Source organism: Bemisia tabaci, chromosome 5, assembly GCF_918797505.1.
Source record: "Bemisia tabaci chromosome 5, PGI_BMITA_v3".
Lineage (NCBI taxonomy): Eukaryota > Metazoa > Arthropoda > Insecta > Hemiptera > Aleyrodidae > Bemisia > Bemisia tabaci.
The window spans coordinates 9,588,813-9,607,842 of NC_092797.1; the positions used below are offsets into that span (position 1 = coordinate 9,588,813).

General features: G+C 39.7%; 1 long non-coding RNA gene across 1 annotated transcript; it reads left to right on the plus strand.

Moving 5' to 3' along the window:
• Nucleotides 1–3,634: 3,634 nt before the first annotated feature.
• LOC140224572 (uncharacterized) lies at nt 3,635–17,860 on the plus strand. Its single transcript, XR_011899851.1, has 3 exons — nt 3,635–3,929; nt 8,220–8,268; nt 14,715–17,860. It is a non-coding gene; the product is annotated as an uncharacterized lncRNA (long non-coding RNA).
• The last annotated feature ends 1,170 nt before the right edge of the window (nt 17,861–19,030 follow it).

Sequence of the window (19,030 nt, forward strand, 5' to 3'; positions counted from 1 at the left end):
TGCCGGGCCGATTTATTGATACATCCGGTGGTGGAAATGTCGAATCCTGACGAATTTGATGAGCTGAAACTGAATTCGAACTCAGATTTTCTCTGGGGGGTCATCTCCTGAAGTTATCTCTGATGTAAAACATGGACAGCGAGAATGCATATCGATGGCTGTTAATGGTTACAAAACGCATAGCTTAGTTTCCACTCTTCGAAACCTCCGCTAAGATTTCATAACTTATAAAGAATATAATGGACAAAAAGTATTCTGATTTCTTTGTGGACATTTAGATCGGAGGGAAAAAATCCATAAAAATTTTCAGAGAAACTGATACTGAGTTGGTTTTCTTCTAGATATCTAGACGTGAGCGGGTCACTGCAACGTCTCAATCGAAAATATTTTTTATTTTTATACTTGCTATTTTATTATTTCTTTGTTATTTGCCGTTGCAGCCTTCCTGTCATACTTCATTTTTTCTCTCTAAAACTAGCCAACGAAATTTCTTGAAAATATCCTTTATTTTTCTTCTCTGTCGACAAAAAATTCTGTATGGATTTCAAGCTAATGGTACGTTAGCTTGCTCCTCTTCCATGGGCGGAACTAGGAATTTTTTTGTGGGGGGGGGGGGGGGGCACAGAAGCTGATACATGACTTGGACTAAAGGGAGTCTGCGGGGACTCCCCCGGAAAATTTTTGAAAATTAGAACGTCTTGGGAGCAATTTAAAGCCAGTCTCAACGACAAATTAAATGGAATTAAATATTATAGATGACAGACATTTTGCTGACTTTTTTTTAAAAATATCATATCTTATTGTGGGTTTTAATTGAATTTATCTTAATTTAACTCTCATGAAAACAAGTATTGCACGAAGTGCGCTAAAAACCACAACCGGATACAGTCAAACTGCATTCCATGTTCCTTACTCGGAGGAAGCTGCTCTCTTAGCAAGTAATTTTCATTTTTCTGACATCTTTGATCGATTGCATTATAGGATTAAGCACACAATTATTACATTCCATATCGACGGTGAAATTACCAAACCACGTATCTCGGTTTGCGACGTCGCAGACTTCCTGTCATACTTTATTTTTTAAATGAAAAACTACTTACCTAACATCCAGTCTTGAAAATTTCTGTGATTTTTCCTCTTTGTGCGGAGAAAATTCCGTGAAAATTTCAAGGAATGATATTGATTTGGTCTACTTCAAAAAAATAAAATGTGAGCGTAGATTTTTAAACACCGCAAACGAGATACGTGGTTTGGTAGTTTCATCGTCGATCGACCCTGAAAGTATTTCGTAGATCAGGGGGAGATTGGAAATTACCTCTTTTGAATACGACCGTTTTATCACCCATTCTCCTTCATTTTACTGAAAGACTCCTGCATGAAATGTTCCTTCAATTCTGCGAGAAGTTAAGTTGATTCGATGGACACCATATTTTGTGTCAGGACGGCATGCGATATATCGCATCAATTGGTTCCATTTTTTCAGCTATTCGTCATTTTTCTCCAATTTTGAGATCGCAATTCTGTTATCAGGAGACTAAAGCACTCACTTACCAATATTAACAAAAAAATTCAACGTAATAAAGGCGTGTTTTTTTATAAGAGAGAAAATATTGCATTCGAGGGCAGTTTCGATATCAGTATCGAATGCGATGTTTTCTCTCTAAAAAAACCACGCCTTTAGTACGTTGAATTTCTTTGTTAAAATTGGTAAGTGAGTGCTTTAGTCTCCTGGCAACAGAATTGCGATCTTAAAATTGGAGAAAAATGACGAATAGCTGAAAAAATGGAACCAATTGATGCGATATATCGCATGCCTCTCTGACACAAAATATGGCGTCCATCGAATCGCCTTAATTTCGTAGTATAATTTTAATATAATTTAATTTCACCTTTGCCCCGCATTAAAAATATATCCAGAAAAATTGATGACAGTTAGAAATTCCTAGTGATTGTCAGTAAGAGGGAGTAACATTCAGCAAATTGGAGTAGAAATATAGTGTCATTTAGTCCAGTAGGTCAACTTTTCACCCATCTCTCCTCACAAAATGGCGCTGTTGGGTGAATGTTTCCATTTAACCCATAGTTTTTCTCATTTGTTAGCAATGCGGAGTAGCAAACTTGGAATCGATGTCTGTCGGTGGCGAGATTTCAAAATGTTCAGCCTTACTTAATTTTTTCCCTCGGATGGAGAAAAGTATCTTGGATCCAAAATCCAGACTCAAAATTCAACAAGAAAAATACTTTCGATTCAATCGGATTTTTCCTTGAGTCGAGCCCAGCCTTGTAATTCAAGCGGATTTCCTTATTGTTCAAGCAAAAATCCGATTGATTCGAGAGTATTTTTTAAGAGTCTGGACTCCGGATCCAAGGGACTTTTTTTCCAATGCAGGTAAACGAGTTAACATCATCGTTTGCGGTTTTCATAGATACTTCCTCAAATACAAAATTACGTCGAATTGTGTTTTAATTGAAAAATGTTGGGAAGGCTATAAAGTCGGAGGGTATGGATTCGATCGACATGAATCGATCGAAAAATGAAAACGTGAATCGATCGACATGAATTGATCGACACCGATTCGATCGACAAATTGTTAAAAAAAAACCGGTGTCGATTCGATCGAAAAATGAAAACGTGAATCGATCGACATGAATCGATCGACACCGATTCGATCGACAAATTATTAAAAGACCAGTGTCGATTCGATCGACATGAATCGATCGAAAAATTAATCGACAAACCCGTGAGTCGATCGAATCGGTGTCGATCGATTCATGTCGATCGATTCACGTTTTCATGTTTCGATAGATTCATGTCGATCGAATCCATACCCTCCGTAAAGTCGCTAAGTAAGTAACGAATCCTTTTCCTCAATCCAAATAATAAACCTCCTACGCCCTCTTATTACCGTCTTGCGTTACGTTCTGCCGCGCTAAGGAAAGACTCCGTATGAACATTCGAAGTTTGCCAAATATTTGAATATTTTTCCTTAACATTTTCAGACTATTTATATCAAATCGTCGCTTGGCTGACATGACATAAGGGCGTAATTACACATTGAGATGATCCCGGAAAAGCATAGATATGTATGGAAGACAGGGTTCATTGCAGAGTGTAGTTTCACCCTTATGTCAGGAAGGCGACGAAATTACGAGGAAAATTCTTTGAAAAATTGGAGGAAACATATCTACGAATTTCATCGAAAACTTCTGATTTATCCAAGGAAATTTGGCAACGGCTGAGGGTCTATACGACGTTTCGCCTTAGCACGGCAGCGTTGTCTTTCGTGACAACTGAGATTCGTGGTTCGGTGAGCTGTGACTATGCCCCGCCCCTCCTTTTCCAAGTTTTTCCCCCAACGCGACGGGTATTTTGTCATCACCTCTTCGTCAACACCCAGACTCTTATCTCTCTTTTACTGCCGATTTCCTTTTCATCCGAGACTCTTTAAGAGAATTTTCTCCGATGCCGCCGGCCGGTCGCCAAACGGCCAGACAGGGATTCTGTCGAGCGGATGTTCGTCATATCTGGCCACCCCTGCCCCCCCCCCCCCTCCCACCGCCACCACCACCTCCTCACCAGGGACTGATCGGAGACGTTACGTGAAACGCCTAAGGCTGTCTGGTGTGTGAAATCGGAGGTGACGGTTCAGACCTCTTCAGTGGCTTGTGATTTTAAGGAACTAATTTTTCTGTCAAGTTCGGTAGATCCTCGCTGTTATAATTCTGAAACGCTACTTATTTTGTCCAATTTTGTAATTGTGTCCACAGTTTGTTGAGTTTCTTTAGCGTTGAAAGGAAATGTCACTCGTATTCGTCGTCATTGAATGCGCTTTCGGTTGCTCGTTTTCCATGATACTAAAATGATATTCGGTTCGAGGATGGCATTTTGGAAGTCAGTTTGTTCGTACGTGAATCGCTCCGTGTTGTTGGTAAGTCGGTTGCTCATATCATCAAAAATTGACCCGCGTTGGGTGCAGAAAGGGTATTTCCTGGTTGCGATACTTTAGAATCTGCATTGTTAGTTTATCTTTAAGAGAGGAAACTATTGAGAGAATTTTCTAAAATTTTTAGTTTTCAGCATTGTAAAGGTAATCTAGTAAAAATTTTATTAAATTTCTTACGTTTCCTTTAATTATAGTGGCTGAAGTGGTAGGTAACACAGGTCCTGAGACACCGCAACCAAGAAATGCCCTTTTTTCACCCAGTGCCTCAATTTTCCTTGTCAGTAAAGAAATGTTTTTACGCACAGAATCGCCTGACTGAAGAAGGGGCGATTTTTTCTTTTGATTTCCTCGAGATTTTTTCTTTAATCCCGAGAGTTTCGCAATCGGCGGAGTCGCTGCTTTGTCACTTGTGTCGATTGTCACTGTATGAGTATGAGTTATCGACAAACTTTTTTCGTGATACTTTTATGATATTTGGTTTGGGCATATCGTTTTGATAGTATTTTATCCCCCTTCTCCCCTCCGCTTTGGTCATGTAGGTACTTTTCCTTTAACACGTGAAAACAAATGGCTTAACGCTCTCCTCAACTCCCCCCCCCCCCCAATACTGCCGTGCCAAGGAAGAACGTCGTATGAACATTCGAGAGTTGTCACATTTGCTTCAGCAAAAACTTCATATTTAAAGAGAGTTATGAGTATTTTCTCGTCAAATTGTCGGATTAGTTAGCTTTTCGCGATTAATATTCTCTGAAAAATTCGAAGAATAATGTTCACGGATTGCCCTGAAGATTTGTATCTCATCAAAGAAAATTTGGCAACGTCTGAGGGCTCATACGGCACGGCGTCCTTCCGTAGCATGACATTGTAGCGTTACGTGTTTAATGGACGGCCCCTCACCGCTGATTGTCGCAGTTGTCATTTTTCATGTAAAATCAGCCTAACTGTATTTTACGTTGTCTTGTTCCCTCTGAAAAACTGTTTTACCGAAAACCAAGGAGTACATATAGCCTTGAAGCTTTCTAAGGGATAATTTTTAGATTCTGCGGAATAAATGTACACTCACTGAATTCAACGGCAGGATTCAGCTTTATTTTTTGTCAAATATAATGAATCCTGCGACAAATATCTAGGCTACATTTTTCAGTTTGGCCGATTCAGCTTGGAAGGGTTCTACGTATTTAAATAAAAAGGAATTATCTTATCTCTAGCCTGGGTCCGGATACCCTTACAAATAGAAGCACGCCAGCTCCCCGAGTTAATTTAGTTAAGATGGCTTCTTTTGATTTAAATACGTCAACTTCTGAACAATTTTGATGAAAATAATTAAAATCTTTACTCTCAGGGAGTCAGGGTAAATCATTCCTCAAAAAAGTAGGAAATGACAATTATACCAATGGCGTGGTGTGCTTTGCGATATATCGATTGATCTGCCATTTAAATGTATGGAAAAGGATCGATTATCAAGGTGTTCGCAGCGAACACCTTGATAATCGATTCTTTACTACAGCTTCAAATGGAGCAATATCGATAATCGATCATTCACGCCACGCTACTGAATTATACCATTCGCATGTCTACTAACATTTGGAAGTAATCAACGATGATGTCACCGCGTTTCATTTCTAATGTGATCATTCGTAAAAAATTCGTAAGGCTTCAGAGGGCGTAGGATCTTCGCCAACTTTATGCAGAGTGAACGAGAAGGGAGGGGTGGGGGGGGGGCAACCTTAGTTCGGTGCAAAAAATTTTTCACTGAGAAAATGTCAACGAAATCAATGGTCGATTTTCATTTTACCGGATGTGATTTCTGAAGGGCCGTTCAAGTATTACGTAACCGTAACGTATTTTTTCCAATTTTGGCCCTCCTCTCCCCCTCGTAACGCAGCCCCTTTTGAATTATGTAATGCTGGCCTCACCTCCCCTCCAATTTTCAAAATATCAGGAAACTCTAAGAAAAACAGCTTTAAAAAAAATTCGGGATTTTTGGAGATATTTCGCCGAAATACAACGGCAAGAGATCAACAGAGGTGTGAAAAAAGGGTCACGTACCGAAAATATTCATTCGGGAAGGGCGGGATTTCCAATTATCTGCACGATGTTTTTCAAAGCCCCCCCCCCCCCGGCTCGAATTTGTTATGTGACGCCACGTTACGCTGGCTTAACCCCACCCCCCCCCCCCCATTCAGTTTGTTACGTACATGACCCTAAAGTATTCCATGGTAGTTTCCCGCTAAAAGATTTTGGGGTTGCGGGTTTTTACAGATTTTGTTAAGGCCACCCGTGCTGTGAAAGAGGTTGTCTCTAGGTTCTTTTCAGCCTCCCCCTCCCCCTCCATGTCGCAACGCTGGCCAGGTGGAAAGACCAGGTCCTTTTTTCCGTCTGATCGCGTCGGCGTCGTCAAAAAGAGAGCCAGACAGCTTGTTTTGCGTAGGAAATCTAGACAGACGACAGACGACAGAGTCTAGACAGGGTAACAATGGAACCGGCCTGAAAAGGCAGGTAGAGCAGCCAAAATTGGTTTCTGGAAACTTCGAAACGGTTACAGAAGAGAGAGCGACAAAGAGACTTATCGGTGTCCCGTCGGAAGAAGTGTCTCTGAAACGGCAAGGGTGGGAAGAGGGCCGGGCCCCCACACACACGCACACGTTTTTCGTGGTTTCAGACCGTTCGAGTACACGTACGGACACCCCCCCTCCCCCTTCCAACGACGCCCCTATGGCATTTTCCCTTGGTAGTTGTCTGTCTAGTTTAGAGATTGCCTCCCACTTGCGCGCAGTGTCCGTCCGGTGGCAAGTAGCCTCGCTTAAAATCTTAAATCTGTTCATCTGTTTCATTTAAGTGTCAAAACGGTTTTCCTTCGGTTGTGCCGCCCCTCTTGTAGTGCTCGTCAATTGTTTTCGAGGGAATTTCAAGATATCGTGTGTAAATCCTCGCTAAATGTAATCGTGATGAGAGAGGCATTTTCTTTGTAACAAATTTTCGATCCGATCAGTTCGCCCATGTTTTAAAATCCCGATGGCACCGCGTGCGCCGGCCGTCCGTGATTTAGCATTTCCGAAGACTCCGTTTGCGTTCGTGAAATTCATGAAGTGACTACATGTGCTTGCCCTCTTCCGATAGTGAAAAATTAGCAGCTTCAGCTATACCTATTGCCGAGTGAGTTGGTCTAAATTCATTTTTCTATGAGCACTCGGGTTGTCGGACGGTTGACTTGCGTTTTTTATTTTGTCCGCTTAATATGGGTCTTTAATATTCCATTTACTACTTTATTTTTTTCTCCAAGTTTTCAATGTATGCATTATTTCGCAATTGCTGAAATATTCGTAGGGTGTGATCATTTCAATGCTCGAATTGGGCAATACCTAAGGTGTATGAGGGGTATAAGGTATAGGTGTAAGGGATATTTCGACTAGAAACATGTTTCCAAGTATTTATCAGACAATTGAACCGTTCTGGGGGCATTAAGTCAAATTTTGCTGATTTCCTATTCGAGGACAATTGATTGCGGGTGGAAATCATTTTTTTTTTCTTTCTAATATTTCGCATTCTGGAGAGGTGATGTACACACAGAAAAAAACCTCGTGCGTGGGACCCGAAGTTTGGGTCATATGGATCTCTAAAGTTTCCGGATTGAGCATCTGAACACTTTAGGTCCAGCTGCTGAGGTTTGGATCACACATCTGAAACTTCAGTTCTTACATCTGAAGTACTTCAGATATGAGAACCGAAGTTTTTCGGATGTGAAACTTGAAGTACTTCAGATGTAAGAACTGAAGTTTCAGATGTGTGATCCAAACCACAGCAGCTAAAGTGTTCAGATGCTCAATCCGAACACTTCAGAGATCCATATAACCTAAACTTCGGGTACCACGCACGAAGTTTTTTCTCCGTGTAGGTATGAGAGGAGTATTTTATGAGTAAAATTAAAATGAATTTATTCACTTGTTTCTGCATCATGAACTTGGCCTTAAAAATCACAAATCATGATTTACGAGTACCTGGTTTTTTATTGTGGTTTAAAGACGATTTTTAGGATTGAGTCACTGTGATTACTTCTACCGACAAAATTTCCACCATTAATCTCCCTCTGCGCAATCTTCATCGTTTCATACTCGTTTTTTTTGAGTTATAAACTTCAAAAACTCCTAACCCTATATGTAACCCACAGATTTATTTTCTCCCATCTCGAAATTGTGACTCCCTATTTTCACTTTAAATCATAGCGCTCATCCCTTTGATACATTTCGATTATTTTCTTTTTGTTTAATTTTTCAGATTTTCCAGCTTCACAACTGGTCTGTTATGAACTTCCGAGTCGCATAAGGTATGTAGTCTTATTTTTTGACATTACCGTGTGTTTGGATGATTCAGCTTCTTTCCGTCATTTTAATATTCCATTGATACGTAGACTTAACTTTTTTCTTCCACATCACTTTTCGTCGGCAAGGATACCATGATAAACCTCATTCAAATTCATTCCTTTTATATCCCATTTTATTCACCTATTTCCTTCACCCATTTACTTTGATTTTCACGGTGTTTCCTGCCATTTTCCCATTTTCTTATTTTTTTTTCCAATTTCCCCTGACAAATTATTTTTTCTCCCTGCTTCATTTTTCATGTGGCATTTTCGACGAATCTAAGTCCTTGTACTTACTGTCCGTTGACTCTCCTCTTCTCCGTCAATTTGTCGCCCCCCCCCCCCCCCCCCCCACGAAAGGACGTAACTCCATTTCAACGTTGCAAAATCTCCTCGCAAATCGCATATGAAGGTGATTCGATGGACACCATATTGTGTCAGAACGGCATGCGATATGTCGCATCAATTGGTTCCATTTTTTCAGCTACTCGTCATTTTTCTACAATTTTGAGATCGCAATTTTGTTGTCAGGAGACTAAAGCACTCACTTACCAATTTTAACAAAGAAATTCAACGTAATGAAGGCGTGGTTATTTTAGAGAGAAAATATCGCATTCGAGTGCAGTTTCGATATTAGTATCGAATGCTATGTTTTCTCTCCAGAAAAACCGCGCCTTTATTACGTTGAATTTCTTAGTTAAAATTGGTAAGTGAGTGCTTTAGTCTCCTGACAACAGAATTGCGATCTCAAAATTGTAGAAAAATGACGAGTAGCTGAAAAACGGAACCAATTGATGCGATATATCGCATGCCTCTCTGACACAAAATATGGCGTCCATCAAATCACCTTAACAAGGACAATTTTGGGTAGTTCTGACCGACTCTTTCTCGGATTTAATGCGAAATTAAGACATATTTTGACTAAAAATTGCTCAGGTACATTCTGGTAAAATAAATTAATTGTTCGAAACAATTTGGCAACCGTGGAATGGAGTTACTTTCATTAGTCCGAACGACGACGAATTGGACCTGCCTTTCATGAAGGAGAAAAATCAGCATATGTTTTTAATCATTTATTTTAAGTAGCATTCCAGCCAAAAAATTAAGTATGACAGAAAATCTGCAACGTTGCCAGCCAAGCCACGCGGTTTGGGTGTTGGCGCCGTCGTCATGCATAGAGAAAAAAAGGTGTTTGCATTTCGGGCATCTTGAATGACGTAGGTCGGTACGAGTTAATCATCGATTTTCTTGGAAATTGTGTAATTTATGGAAAAAAGTCATTCTACATAAAGTGCTTGAAATTATATCATGAGTTGATTTGAGCAAAAAAATCGGACATTATGGTCCGTTTTTCGAACTTCGAATTCCGGATTACGCTGGCCAGGTAGTACCGAACTACGTCGCAGGGTAAACAAACCTCAAGTTGCAAACACCTCCTTTTTTTTTCTATGGTCGACATGAAGTCAATACCCCATCAATTGAAATGTTTGCCCCTTACCCCTTGCCCCTTCATCGGCCTCCATAAAACCCGTGCGGAATGAAGCATGCGACTTGTTGAGCTTCTGTGTGTGCTGTGGTATCACTCAAAATTGAAGGCACTTTTTCATTCATGGAGACTATCGTCGTCGCGTTGCGCTGAATGTCTCTGTCAGTCGTCAAACCGGACTTTAACTTTTTATAAGATTTTTTCGCGCAAATTTTAAGCGGTCCGGGCCGGATTAAGGGGGTGGCCACATGGGCCGCGGCCCTTGGCGGCAAATCTAGGAGGCGGCAAATTTTGCAATTTTTTTAAATGTAGATATAAAAAATCGGATTTTGAAAAAAAATTACAAACAAAATCTCACATTTCCTGAGAGTATAGTGATTTCTAATTTTGTCGTCTTTCGGTGATACAAGAGACAGCACCTTATATTAATCGAGTTAAAAGAGAGACCAAACACGCAATTTGGCCAGGAACGGCGCGACTGAGAGAGAAATGATGACGAGGACTTGAGTTGAAAAGGAGAAGCCCTCGGCGCGGCGGTCGGCATGTAACACATACAGGGTGCCTCACGAAAAACGAGCCACCTTGAATATCTGCCGAACGCGTCGGAATTTCGAAAAACGGTAAAAGACGTGTTCGTTTATATCGAGGGGGACACCTTTTGGTGTATTCGACATTTTCCCAAACCGCGGGAGGGGCGCGGGGCGGGGGGGTGCCCCACCCGTAAGTCGAACTTTTCAAATGGCACCCCTACTTTTTATTTCAGAAATCAATTCTACGCAAAAAAACAAGCCACCCTGTCCAAACCGAATGTAAATCGGACAATTTTTCAGCGATTGACAGAGTTTGAAACATTTTTTTCATGCTCTTTTCAAAAATTTCCCACGCCCAATGGAATTGCTGTATCAAACCAAACTCTCCGCCAAAAAAATTCTTAAACATTGCACTTTCGATAAAAAAATAAAAAAAATCTGCTGCACTCGAAATCTGGAGCACGCGGAGCCCTTCTTTGCGACATTAAAATTCGTTACACCGAACATTTCCGAGGGGCGCTCATCGGGAGGGAGTAGTAAGTTTTAGACAAGAATTATTAATCTTTTTTCTGAAGCATAAGAAACCGTGTCCATGAAGAAGCAGTTAAGTAGAAAATCAACGCACCGCGGAAAAATAGCGTCCTCAGAAGTATCAAGGTCCGGCTCAAGTCATTGACTCCCCCCCCCCCCCCAAAAAAAAAGCTAATCAATTTGTTTTTCTACTTATCTGCTTCTTCATGGACACGGTTTCTTTTGCTTCAGAAAAAAGATTAATAATTCTTGTCTAAAACTTACTACTCCCTCCCGATGAGCGCCCCTCGGAAATGTTCGGTGTAACGAATTTTAATGTCGCAAAGAAGGGCTCCGCGTGCTCCAGATTTCGAGAGCAGCGGATTTTTTTTTTTATTTTTTTATCGAAAGTGCAATGTTTAAGAATTTTTTTGGCGGAGAGTTTGGTTTGATACAGCAATTCCATTGGGCGTGGGAAATTTTTGAAAAGAGCATGAAAAAAATGATTCAAACTCTGTCAATCACTGAAAAATTGTCCGATTTACATTCGGTTTGGACAGGGTGGCTTGTTTTTTTGCGTAGAATTGATTTCTGGAATAAAAAAGTAGGGGTGCCATTTGAAAAGTTCGACTTACGGGTGGGGCACCCCCCGCCCCGCGCCCCTCCCGCGGTTTGGGAAAATGTCGAATACGCCAAAAGGTGTCCCCCTCGATATAAACGAACACGTTTTTTACCGTTTTTCGAAATTCCGACGCGTTCGGCAGATATTCAAGGTGGCTCGTTTTTCGTGAGACACCCTGTATTAGCGCCTACAAGACTGCACGAATACTTCACGCATTGCGCCAAACACAGTGCGGTCAGCGTGAAACGCATAGCGCCTACAAGACTGCGTGAATACTTCACGCATTGCGTCAAACACAGTGCGTTCAGTAACGGTCGTCGACGTGAAACTCATAGTGCCTACAAAACTGTCGGAATACTTCACGCATTACTCCAAACACGGTGCGGTCTGCGCGGCGCGGCGGCTGAAGTTAAATTCATTAAACCACATTTATGTTTGTTCTTTCATAATTTTTTCGTTCATTTCTTATGAATGGAAGGCCTTGTCCACGCAGAGATAGGTTTACGGAACTTAACGTTCGCGCAAAGTTCGGTGAATTTTTGCTAGTAGTGTTGACAGGACTTTCCCAAAAAATGTTTCCAACACGTGTAAACGCGTCTTATGCACCCCATCCCCGCTGGCACGTTCACTTGATGGTTTTTATTGATGTTTCAAAACGAATGAGAAGGGGGCGGCAAAATACAGGCGGCCCATGGGCGGCAAGTAGTTAAATCCGGCCCTGAAGCGGTCAGTGGAGGAAAAAGTTCAGCTTAAGGGAGTTTTGCGCCCGTTTCCTACAAGGGAAGAGAAGTAAATACGCCTGCCAAAATGCCTTCCGTAGTATTCGAACGGCCCCTCTTGTTTTCTGTATTGAATTTTCCGATTTGTTTTAAATTTCTTTCATAGTCGATGCCACTATAAGGATCGGCAACTGTTTATCTCATTCAGCGAAAAACTAATTGCCTTTGGACATGTCAATAGACTGATTTAGTGGCTACGTCATAGTTCAATTGTAAACATACACGCAGCCTTCACTGGAAAAAAGCCTCTTGGATTTAGTGTCCTGGACTCCAAAAAAAATTTGACAAGAAAATATACTGTTGATTCAATCGGATTTTTGCATGAATCAAACGGAAATACGCTTAATTCAAGAGGCTGGCCCTTGATTCAAGCAAAAATCTGATTGAATCAAGAGTAGTTCTTCTTGTCGTAAATTTTAAGAGTCTAGACTCAAGATCCAAGAGACTTTTTTTCCAGTGTTGCCTTTGATTCGCGTCGTTCGCGTCATGGAGGTCAAATGCACTCATGTGTTGCTTACGATCTAAATTTTACCCTAAATGAGTCCTTAATTGACTTAGGGCCTAACAATGCCTAAATTGTAATGAATTAACGCAATTAACTCAGGAAAAATTTGCACGTGGGGCTACATTAGGTCACATTATTTCTGCTTTAAACCAAGAGTCCGATATTATGTATATCAAATGACGTAATCACAAAATCAGTCATTCTGGCCATTCAAAGAAGACTTATTTTGAAGAGAATTTTCCCCATAAATTTCATACAGGGAAGGGCCGGGAGGAATTCGGTTTATTTTATGGTGTCAAATGTCACGCTCATAATCAGTTAGAACTCATGGCGCTGTAATATTTCGAAATTCTGTTCTATGGGTTATGCAATGCAATCCTCTGGTGATGATTGAAACAATTCACCTTGAAATCCCTCCACGGGTGCAGAATGTGCAGCAACTAACGACCGATCGGTCGTTTGCGAACTGCGTAGGCAGTGTGAAAATTGCGTAGGCTACAACCTTGGATAATGAATTATACAAAATGCATTACTCTTTGATGAAAATGCGCTCCATTTATGTGTGCACCTTCCAAAGTTGTGTACGCGCGATGCCCTACGCATTTCAGAACTTATACAATGGGCCAGTTGCGTTGGTAACAGAATCATCTTTTGATGCTTGATTCTTGTAGGTCAGCTAAAAATAAGATTTGTCCAAACAGCAACTTTCTACGTTGAATATTACCGAGATATCGTCCCTTTTGAAAAGTCGGGGTTTTGACGTCATTCATCGCGGTAGTGCATAACATGGTATGTATACTACCGCGGTGGATGACGTCATACACCGAGTTTTTCTAGGCGCGATATCTAGTTAATATTCAACGTAGAAAGTTTCTGTTTGGACAGATCTTATTATTTTTAGTTGATCTGCAAGAAATAGCATAAAACACGATTCTGTGACCAGCGCAACTAACCCATTCTGCCGTGCTAAAGAAGAACGTCGTATGAACCTTCAGGCGTTGCCACGTTGTCTTTGATAGACACGAATTCCCTGGTAATCTTACGTATAATTTTCTTCCAATTTTTCAGAGAATTTTGTCCGTATTTTGATCTAAAGTACCTGAAAATTTCAAGGAAATATTTCAACGGTCAAATTTTAATCACCTTAAATTTCGTTTTTTTAACTTTTCCCGAAATTTGGGGACTTGCCAACGTAATGTTGAACTGATTTTGACCTTACTGAGATAATGTGGAGGCAAATCCAGAGGAAATTGGCTTATTTCGCGGGAAAATTGAATGACCTTTGAATTGACGTATTTGGGGGTCCGAGCCCCCCCTTAAAATTAAATCGAAGTGATTTCTGAAATTTTTACGTAAAAGCGAACACAATTTGGTAAATTTTCCCGTTTTATTTTTTTCTTTACGATAATTTGAGCCGGACTTATGATTTTTTGAAAATAGGTCAAATTTGACCTTTGACCTATCATAACTCGGTCAAAAATTGAGATATTGATCTGCGGTTTGCGCCAAAATTCTTAGTTTTTTATGCTCTTTCGAATGAGGTATCACAAGATAGGGGTTGCTCTTTGAAAAAAAAAAGTTGGGGGGCCCCTGTCCCCCCCTGAGGGGGGGACCAAAATTTTGACCCCCTCAAAAGATGGTCCCCTTTGAGATAGGAACATTCCCAAAGTTTCATTTCCTTAGCTCAATTCGTTCAAAAGTTAGAGGGGGGGTCGGGGACTTTTCGCTCACCCTGTATTTCGAATTGCCTAACGGCCTCACTCATAAAACTATTAGATCGTTTATGATGCGACTTTATGAACCAAAAAATTTAAAAATAACACAATTTAAATGATAAAAAATTGTAATTTTTTCCATTGACTTGTACCCGTTGCTCCATGCTCTATGGGAACAATAATATCATATTTATGACATTTTTATGTTTGATTTATTTATTAAAACATTCATCTAATAAAGTATTTCTTTCTTTCTTTTGCAGTCAATATTTTGTAGTCTTTCCAACATTTGTCAAGGCGGTGCACAAAGACAGAAAATGTTTACTCTGCATCAGACGAGCTGTTCCTGAATTTACAGATCATCACTTCATCACGGTAAAATCTCCCCAACTCCTTCCTGCTCTCAGAATTAACTGTCTCAATTTTTCAAAGTGAGCTGTTGCAGTATTCCTCCTCACCTCTCACAGCGCTCCTAAATGGGATTTAAATCGAAGTCGGTCGTGAACGAAAAATTTGAGCTGGAATGTCAAGCGGAGCACTCTTAGTTACTAAAAGTACAATTTGAAATAGTTCGTGGAAGCTCCTGGAGAAAAAATCGCGATTTAATGGGATTTTTAGGCTTTGTTTTTGTTTTTGTTTGTTTTTTGGAAAAAAGGCTCATATAGGACACCTAAGCTCCCCCCCCCGCGCCTTATGATTGTTGAATGTTACATTTGATGACCGTCTAAATGCCGCGAACTTTTGGCTCCTGCATGGATTGCCCATTTCTTTACAACGCCGAGTGCTAGTCATGCATTTGCTAACATTTACCAGCTGCTTGAAAACCAATTTCAGAAGTTAATTACTATGGCTTCTGGATTTCCCAGTGATCTTAATACTACATTATGCAATAAGGAACTACTATTTCTGGCTCATTCGTGAAAGCACATATATGTATAGGGCAAGTCAAAGTGACCTTCCACTTGAAGAGGAGAAGAAGAGGAAAAAGAATAATAAGAGAAGGAGGAAAAAGAATACTAAGAGAGGTAAGGAAAAGAGATAAAAGAAGAGAGAAAAGAGAGAAGAGATAGAAGAATAGGAAGAAAGAAAAGAGGAAGAAAACAAGGAGGAAAGAGAAGAGGAAGAGGAACAGAGAGAAGCGAGACAAGAGAGAAGAAAGAAGATAGTAAGGAGACGGAAGAGAGTGAAGTAAAAGACAATGAAGAAAGGGAGGGGGGTCGAGAAAGGAGAGAAAGGGATAGAAAAAAGGAGCTAGAAGAGAAGAAAGAGAAGAAATAAAAGTGGAAAGATAAAAAGAAGAGGAGGAAGAAGAAGAAGAGAATAAAGAAGAGAGGAAAGAGGTTGAGAAATGAGAGATGAGAAAAGAGAGATGAGGAAAGAGAGATGAGGAAAGAGAGGTGAGGAAAGAGAGGTGAGGAAAGAGAGGTGAGGAAAGTGAGATTGAAGAATAATTCGAGGAAGAGGGAGGAAAAGAAGAAAAAGGTCCAAGAGAGGAAGAATGGAAAGTAAAATCAGGAAAAGAAGAAGGGAGAGAATGGAAAGTGAAAGAAGGAGATGAACAAGAGAAAGAAAAAAAGAGGTGCAAAATGTACAGATTTAAGAGAATTGAACGGAAGCAGAGAGAAACGAGGAAGAACAAAAAAAACAAGAAGAGGATGGAGAAAAAAGGACGATAAAGAGAAAGAAGAGCACGCCTTTCTACGTAGGAACGGAACACTAGGTAGTGACACACGTGCGCTGGTTTAAAAATGAGCCTTAAATATTAATTCCTCATTGCAAAATATAATTTTACATAATTAGGAATAAAGTAATGTTATCAAAAATATTTCAGTGTTTTAATTCCTGAGCGGCAGGGATATATCTAACAAACGACAACGGCGAACCTACTAGACCGCGTATCTCGTTTCGATTGTACGAAGTCACCTAAATGGAGGGGAGTTATTGGTGAAAGAGGGATTATTAAAGCTTTCGTGAGTGTTCTACGTTTGGAACAAAAAGAAAATTTAAAATGAAATTTGTCATATTATTATCTTCATTCTACATTCTATCGACTATCTTCACTTCGTTCCGCTTATTTTAAATTAGTAATGATAGTTTCATCCTTGTTAAATAATTTCCATAGCAGTATATTATTTTCATTTAAGCAATTTTCGTTCTTGGGCTGCAGTGCTCCTTTCTCGAACTTTTTAGAAATTTTGCAGCGCTTGGACGTCTTAAGATTTGCCATTGATTGTGCGTAGCTTCTTGCATCAAAAATCTTTATCAATTAAGTGAGATTTATTCTGCTAGAGAAAAGGAGGAAGGAAAAGAGGTGGAAAAAAAGAGAAGAAAACAGAAGAAAAAGAGGTAGAAAAAAAGAGAAGAAAAAGAGGTAAAAGAAGATGAGAGATAGGGGGAGAGATGAAAAGAGAGATGATAAGAGATGATAAAAGAGATGAAAAGAGAGATGAAAAGAGAGATGAAAAGAGAGATGAAAAGAGAGATGAAAAGAGAGATGAAATGAGAGATGAAATGAGAGATGAAATGAGAGATGAAATGAGAGATGAAAAGAGAGATGAAATGAGAGATGAAAAGAGAGATGAACAGAGAGCTGAAAAGAGAGAAGAAAAGAGAGAAGAAGAGCAGGAAGAAAAGAGAAAGAAGAGCAGGAAGTAACGAGAGAAAAAGAGGAAAGAAAGAAGAACAGGATGGAGAGAAAGAAGAAAAGAACAAAAATTCAATTAACTTTCGTACTTTACTTTTCAGTCCCTCCCCCTCCCAAATAAAGTGGTCTTAGAGATTTTAAATATTCTAGCGCCCAGTATTATTAGAACGGGGGGCGTACGCTACCGCAGCTTTTGGTTTGGGGTCGCAGTAGTGCTTGTACTTCCGTTGGACGGTCGGCAGCCATGGCATCCGTTGAAGGCCGAAACCAATGACCCAGGACCCGGGTGCACGGCAAGGCCTGAGGGCGGTAGAGAAAACCCCTTCGGTAGATAAAACATGTCTGAGCTGGCAGGGGTCCATGATGGCGGGACGAATAATTAAAATCTCTTCCTCATCTTTTTTTTTTCTTTTAGTTTTTGTTAGGGAGTGGATGGGTATAGGGCTAATGGGTAGGTATGGGACAACTATCTTCTTAACTTTTCTTGATATTTCAAACGCACAAAATTCTATTTCCTCCTCTTTCACCAATAACTCCCATCCATTCATTTGACTTCATATGATTATCTTCACATCGTTTCTCTTCTTTTTAATTGGTAATGATAGTTGCACAATCGGTAGTTATTTTTCCTAGCAATAAATTAGAGCTCCTTACCCCTATCTTTTTCATCAATACGATTTTTGTTTTAGGGTTAAAATGCCCTTTTCTCTGGCATAAATTAATTACATATTAAAAAGAATAGAGGATGAATAAGGAAACAAGTGACTTGGGGGGGGGGGGAATTCCGTTGTAGAGAGTGGAATTGAGAAACTAAAAGTGCAGTAGAAATTTAATAAATATAATATAATTTAATGTAATAATACAATTTAATAAAAATAGAGCTTGATGCCATTGAAAAATATGGCAAACTGCCTACATTAATTATTGAATTCGCCCGGAGATTTTATAGAAACAATTTTTTGAATCAAAGGAAAATATACAGCAAGTTCAGCTGTATACAATTTAGAGTTGCAATGCACGTCCAGTGCTCTTATTTACCTATGTCCTAGCCTGACTGCTCATCGGAGCAAGGTACGCTTTTTAGCATCTCAAAAGCAATATCAACTCAATTATGAATACTTGTGGGTAAGACATGATAGGGGATACACGGATGAGAAAGGACGGACTCCATTATCTAAAGTTATTTTCATTCGAAATTCATTTGATTTGCAATCATTACAACATGCAGCCCCTGATAATGTCACGTCGAATCCTACAGCAGATGGCGGTACCGTTTTTGCCAAAGTTAATGAGTCATCTTTAAATTAAAGCATTTGATTTTTAATCGGTGACTGTGCTTTATTTGAACTAGTATCTGAACTTTATAAACATATCCATACCTCCCCCTTACTCCCATGTACGCATACTTTTTTACTTTACCGTATACAATTTTATTAAATTTCCAAATGCCAACATTTTTCTTTGCCAATTTAAATGGATGAGGTAATAAAAAAGGGACTTTCCAAATTTAATAAATATGCAGATTTATAATTAATTGAAAAATTATTTAATGTAGCTCATATAAATATTGAATCATTTGCATCTTGTTGCTATGAATTTGAACTAAAGTGGAAGTGATTACTTGGATGTAAATGCCCTCACTAAGACACGAATAAAGAGATGAAAAGGAGACGGAAAGGAGACGAACAGAAGATGAGATGAAAAAGAGATGAAAAGGAGATAAAAGGGAATGCAATGAAAATGAGATGAAAAGGCGATGATAATGAGATGAAAAGGTATAGAGATAGGGGAGAAAGGTAGAAATAGGTATAGAGATAGGTAAAGGGATAGATGATATAGAGATGAATAAGAGATGAAAAGGAGATGAGATGGAAAAGAGATGAAAAGGAGATGAGATGGAAAAGAGATGAAAAGGAGATAAAAAGGGGATGAAAT